We start from the raw sequence: 6,573 nt of genomic DNA, 5'->3' as shown, positions 1-6,573 counted from the left end.
TCCCTCTCCAAGGACTGGTCCCTCCTTGCAACATGCCCAAAGTATGTCAGACAAAGCTTCAGAATCCTTGCCTCCAAGGAGCAGCCTGGTTTCACCCTCTCCAGGATGAACCTCTTTGTTCTCCTAGCTGTCTGTCCATGGTATATTCAACACTCTTCTCCATCACCACAGCTCAAGGGCATCAATTCTATCATCCCTAGTCATTGTCCAGCTCTCTGGCACATAGCACATAATTGTGAAGACTATGGCCTGGATCAGGTGCACTTTAGTCTGCAGCCTGACATCTTTGCTCTTCAGTGCTCTGGAGAAGTCCGTGACAGGTGACTTTCTCAATGCAATTCATCTCTTGATTTCCTTGCTGCTAGTACCAAGAGTGCTGATTGTAGAGACAAGCAAACTAAAACTGTTAACAATCTCAATCTCTTCACCATCCATAATGATGCTGCCAATTGGCTCATTGGTGAAATTTTTTGTTTTCTTGATGTTGAGCTTCAGTCCATATTGAAGCCTGCAGTCCTTGACCTTCTGTAGCAAGTGCTTCAGGTCCTCCTCAGTTTCAGCAATCAGTCATCTGCATAATGCAATCTTCCTCCAATTTTAATGCTACATTCCTCCTCGTACAGCCTAGCATCTGGATGATCTGTTCTGCATACAGATTGAAAAGGTATGGAAACGGAATACATCCCTGGTGTACACCTTTCCCGATTTTGAACCATGTAGTATCTCCTTCCTCTGTTCTTATGACTGCCTCTTGGTTCATGTATAGGTTTTGCTTAAGCACAATTAAATGTTCTGGGATTCCCATTCTTCTCAGAGTCAGCCACAGTTTGTTGTGATCTGCACAGTAAAATGCCTTTGCATAGTCAATGAAACAGACATTCCTCTGGTACTCCCTGCTTTCAGCCAAGATCCATCTAACATTAACTAAATATCCCTAGTACCACGGCCTCTTCTAAACCCAGCCTGAACTTCTGGCAGTTCTCTGTTGACGTTTTGGTCTACTCATTTTGGGATAATTTTCAGCAGAATCTTGCTTGCATGTGATAGTAATGATGTTCGATAATTTCCGTATTCTGTTGGGTCACCTTTCTTTGTTTGGAATGGGAACAAATATAGATCTCTTCCAGTCAGTTGGCCAGATTGTTGTCTTCCAGATTTCTTGGCACAACTTAGCACATCCAGTGAAGTGTCTGTTTGTTGAAATATGTATGCCATCAACTTCTAGAGCCTTGTTTTTTCCCAGTTCTTTCAGAGCAGCTTGAACTCATTCATCACCACAAGCTCTTGTTCATATGTTGTTTCATTAAACTCTTGTGTTTCAACCAATTCCTTTTGGTATATTGATTCTATATACTCCTTCCATCTTCTTCTAATGCTTCTTGGATCATTTAACATTCTGCCCAAAACATCCTTAAGTATTACCACTCGTGGCTTCAATTTGTTTTTCAATTCCTTTAGCTTAAGAAATGCTGAGGGAGTTCGACCCTGTTGGTCTTCAAAGCCAATTATTAAGGTTTCTATCACCACAAGAAAATCCTCTAATTCCCAGCCCTTCCACTGGGTAAGCCATGCCCTCACCACCTTAGACCATTTTCCCATAGGGCTCCACCATGTGGTCCCAGTAGTGCTCCTTCTGAGTAGAATCCAGGTGCCTCCACTGCTCCTCAAAAAAATACAATGTCATGACCTTAAACATGGCTCAAAAGAAAGGTACTTGACCCTGCCAAGGAATTAATGTGCCAAAGCAGCCTAAACATAAGAAGATCTAAGGAACTCTGGGAGAGAAATTAATGAAGGATAAAGCCAAGAGCAAAACTACAGTTCCTAGTGTAATACTTCTTGTCCAGAGTAGAAAACATTTCGCTTTTAACTTCTACATGTACGTTTATAAGTTGTATGCCTCTATGGGTAAACTCTTCCTATTGAAAGGAAAACATTCAAGAAGTTATGTAGGTTTTTTTCCCCCAAACCTCTATGCATTCTTTTTTTTTTTTTTTTTTTACTCTCTAAATCACTCAGTGTAAGTGCCTGACATTCCCATTATTTATGTGAAATCTAAAAATTTCACATAGAAAAGGGGGGAAACAAAAGAAAATTTGTGCAAATTTGCAAAAATCCCCCAAAATACTCAACAATGAACCTAACTGTGCTACACCTCATTCAGGGACAAGACTGGTGTATTCACAGAAAGAGCCACATAGCCCTGTCATCTCCCAAGAATTCTGAGTTTAGGGTGTAATACTCTTTCAAAGGATGAGTTGACATGAATAGGGTAGCCATAATATATTATCTAAAGGTAAGTTTTCTGGTGGCTTAGAGGAAAGGAATTGATTGCACTGCCAACCCAAAGGAAAGTAGTTCAAATATACTATCTGCTTTGTAGGACAAAGATGGATAATCTCATCCCATGGGATTTACTGACTCTGAAAACCCAATGGAGAGCCAGCTAGGAGTCGGTTCCAATAAAGATGGTTCATAACAACAACATACGGAAGTAGAGGGAATTCTGGGGGCCTACTCTGTAGGGTACTGCGCTGCCAATCCAGAGGTTGTGCCTCTCTGGTGGTTCAAATCCAACAGAGGCTCCACAGTAGAAAGATGGGGAGTTTCCTCCCATGAGAATTACAATTCCCAAAAACCTGCTGCAGAGCCAGCTGAGTTAGTTATGACTAGACAAGAAATGAGTTTTGAGTTGTGAGCTGGGCAGAACCAGAGACTCAAAAGAGGAAGCCCTACTACCTTCTGGTTCTACAACCTTCAGCTAGATGTTAAGGTTCTCTGAGGCTTGGGTCTCACCTAATTCTCATCAAGAACAGGGGAAAAATAACAGGTTACAGATCAACCATGCTGTAGTGTTTGCTTTATAAGCACTGTATTTTAATTCAAAGTATTCATCAAGTTATTATTATTTTTAGCTTTTGAGTTAATTATATTTCATAGTAATTGTATGAATCAGGAGGGACCCAGGGAAAATACATGTTGTTAACAAATTGTTGCTTTCCAGCCCCGCCCGCGGGATAAAGGGAAAACACGACACTGGGATTCGCTGCAGCTTGATACTTCTTTATTTTGGTAATGGCGGCAGCCGCCCCTACTTACTCCTCTCAGCCCCTTATATACCTTTTACCTGGATAACTTTTATACTAATTCCTATTGGCTCTTACTCTATTAACTATTCTTATTGGCTAGTAACTCAATATTCCCATTAGTTTATAACTAACACTTAACATATTCTTATTGGCTAAAACTTAACTTTATTTATCCAATCAAATTTTGCTACATTTACTCAATACCAATTATGTTTCTTAATACATCAACATCTGCAGCTCCTGCAGTTCCCCCTCTTTTGTTTTAAAGCCCAGGAGCGACAGCGTCTTCTGTTCTTCTTTTAGGCTCTCTCCATTATACTCTTGACCTGGTCCGAGCCTTCGTACATCAAGCCTCCATTTTGCAGAACGCTAGATGTTCGCGCTCCACACTTTGGGGAGCTGCAAGGACCGTCAAGGGAGCATCATGGGGGGCCATGGCCATTGCCTGTTAAATGCGCCCGGACTTGCCTATCCGTTCACTTATTCCCTCAGATGTGCAGTCCATCGTCCGGGGGAACGGTATAGCCAGGCTACATTCGTCTCTGGCGCAGACTAATATTGTTTATTATTTTCTGAATACGGTGGCTGTCTGGGTCTATCAGCTTGAGGGGTTTACTGCTTGTCAAGCCTACTGAGCCATACTGCAGAGGACATTTATAAGAGAACCATCCAACTGAAGTCTCAACAATGGGCAGAATAAAATTCCTCAATCTTAACAAACATCTTAAATATATACAAACATAAAATTTACTCAACTCAAAATTATAATTATCATCCAATACAGACTTATCTTTATCCTTACAATTATCTTCATTTTAACATACTAAGCCATATTTCCTTAACTGAATCTTCTTTATCTGCACAAAGTTGACGTACTATAAAAGCACGTCTGGCTTCCTGTCTCCTTATTTTACATAAACAGCATATACCCAGACAAAAAGCAAGAACAAAGAGTATGGCTAAAGCTCCTACTCCACTCCATGTTTGAAACATAGTCATTAATGATTTCAACAGTTCATCTCCGGTGATAGGTGACACTCTGGTTTCGTTGACTTGTAATATCTGGAAGGTCAGGTTTTGCATAAATTGCTGGAATTCTATATCCTATCCTCTGTTTATATACCGATTTAGTTCTCGTAGGCTGGAAGACATACTCTTTACATGACTGTTAGTGACACAAATATTAGGATAAGTTGGGCTGCAAGGTATTGATTGTAGCATCCACAAAAGATCCACCTGTTCCTGTAATAAAGCAGTCTGCATATTTAGATTCAACATTCCCACTCTGACACGATTATTAAGTTCATTCTGTAAAGAAAGGGCATCAGCAACTTCACCTGCCAACTTACCGACTATGGCGGCAGTAGAAGTTTGAGATGCCATTGCAATTCCTGCCGCTGCTGCCGCTGCAACAGATGTAGCAATAGCAGTCACCACTGCAGCGGTAACACCGAAGTCCCGCTTATGTCGAGTATGGAGTATTACTGGGGAATCGGCAACTTGACTGACCGGAAAGGTGATAGCGGCAGGGATGCGAACTATAACCATTAAGGTAAAATTCAAAATGCAAGATGATAATTTGCATGATACTTCACTACAGTTTAAAAAAGATAAATTCATAATAGTTTGATTAGTAGAAACAAAAAAGAAAGGTGGCTGCAAACAAAAGGGATTCTTCAAGGTAAAGTTTACCGTGGTATGAAAACTGACCTCATCTGAGTATAGAATTCTCTTACTTGGAGGATCTCCACCTCCGTTAATGCTAGGTGCAGGGGGGGCACCAGCCACGATAGCTTCCATTTTTTTACCATAAATCAAATTTCCAGTACTAAGAATTAATGGTGTGATATTGAGACAAGCTTTGCTTCCACATAAACTAGGTGCACTCCCTGGTAACTCAGTATTTAAATAGAAGTCAGAGGAGTATAGAACCTGAGTCCATTCATGGGATGGCAATGCATCATTAGGTTTAGGTCCGGAAAGGCATACATGGTTATTAATTTTATAACAGTAGTATGTAGACCTACAATGGGCCCATGCCGGGGGATAAGGAGCTACTTTAGTAGACAAACAGGGCATTCTAGTATATTTATCTGTAGCAGAGTTCCGAGTAGGAACAAATGGGTACCACACATTTTGTACTCCCATAACACCATCATAATCCAAATCAACATCTAATATGGAATATTTTTTCAGCTGAACACATTCTGGTGAATTCATATATACACTAGAAAAACAAACAGCTTTGGTAAGATTAAAATTTATAGTGACATTCGCTATATCCCATTGAGGTGGCACAGCGGGGAGACCTAGAGACATATTACTAGTTAGTAATGATGATAAAAAGGGGCATCCCAAGTAACAGCTATTAATGTAGGATAGTTTCTGATTATAGCCCACTGGGAATCAGGAGTACTACTTATCTGCTTCCACTATATTAGTGTTACCAGTATTGTCAGGACTGTCCACATCTTCAGTTTCCCTTTGGACGAATCGCACTAGTCTTTCCGGCACCCAGATTGGTACTTCCTCGTTCTGTGGAAAGATACAAACCGCTTCTCTTGACCATGTTAATACTGGATCTGGACCTCTCCATATACCTGAACATATATCTTTCCATTTTGCTCTAATGGCTTTATGGGATACTGGGTAGGCATGTCGTTCAGCAGCTGTTCTTCCATCATTATCTAAATTTAAAAAATTAATAGTAAATAAAGCTAGGGAAATCCTATCCTTTAAAGGGAAACTATTCCCTATTCCCCCTTTTTGTTTTTCAAGAAAACGTTTTATAGTTTGGTGCATTCTTTTTACAATACTCTGTCTTTGGGGATTATAAGGTATACTATGTTTAATACTCACACCCATCTGGGTACAAAAGGATTTAAATTTTTTGGAAGTATATCTCGGGGCATTATCTGTTTTTAACGTAGTTGGGTTTTTTTATTGACTCTAAGCTAATAAACAATGTGACATGACTTGTGTTGTACTTTCTCCTGTATGTAAAGAAGCAAAAACAATACTCGAACATGTGTCCACTGACACATGAAAGTATTTCAACTTGCCCCTTCAGGGAGGTGTGTAACATCTATCTGCCAAATTGACAAAGGCTTCAATCCTCTAGGATTGATTCTGACAGGCTGTGAGGGGATATATTGGCTACAAGTGGCACAATCTAGAACTATCTTTCGTGCTTTATCTTTAGTGAGGGCAAATCTTTTCTTTAAAGTTTGGGAATTGACATGATACAACTGATGAAATGCAACCGCCTGTTCTATAGCAGAAAACATAAAAAGAGATTTTGTGGCAAAATCTGCTTGATTATTGCTTTCAAAAATTGGACTTGGTAATAAGGAATGCGATCTTACATGAGTTATATAGAAAGGTGCATCTCTTTGTTGAAGTAGTTCCTTAAGCTCCAGTAAGAGAGAATAAATAGTAGAGTGGTAGTGAAGTCTCCCTGAGGCCTCTAGATGAGTAACTACTC

The sequence above is a fragment of the Elephantulus edwardii genome, unplaced genomic scaffold (assembly GCF_000299155.1).
Source record: "Elephantulus edwardii isolate Elephantulus edwardi_28Jun2011 unplaced genomic scaffold, EleEdw1.0 scaffold00286, whole genome shotgun sequence".
NCBI lineage: Eukaryota > Metazoa > Chordata > Mammalia > Macroscelidea > Macroscelididae > Elephantulus > Elephantulus edwardii.
The sequence above is the reverse complement of the archived record's forward strand: the minus strand, read 5'-3'. Positions refer to the sequence as shown.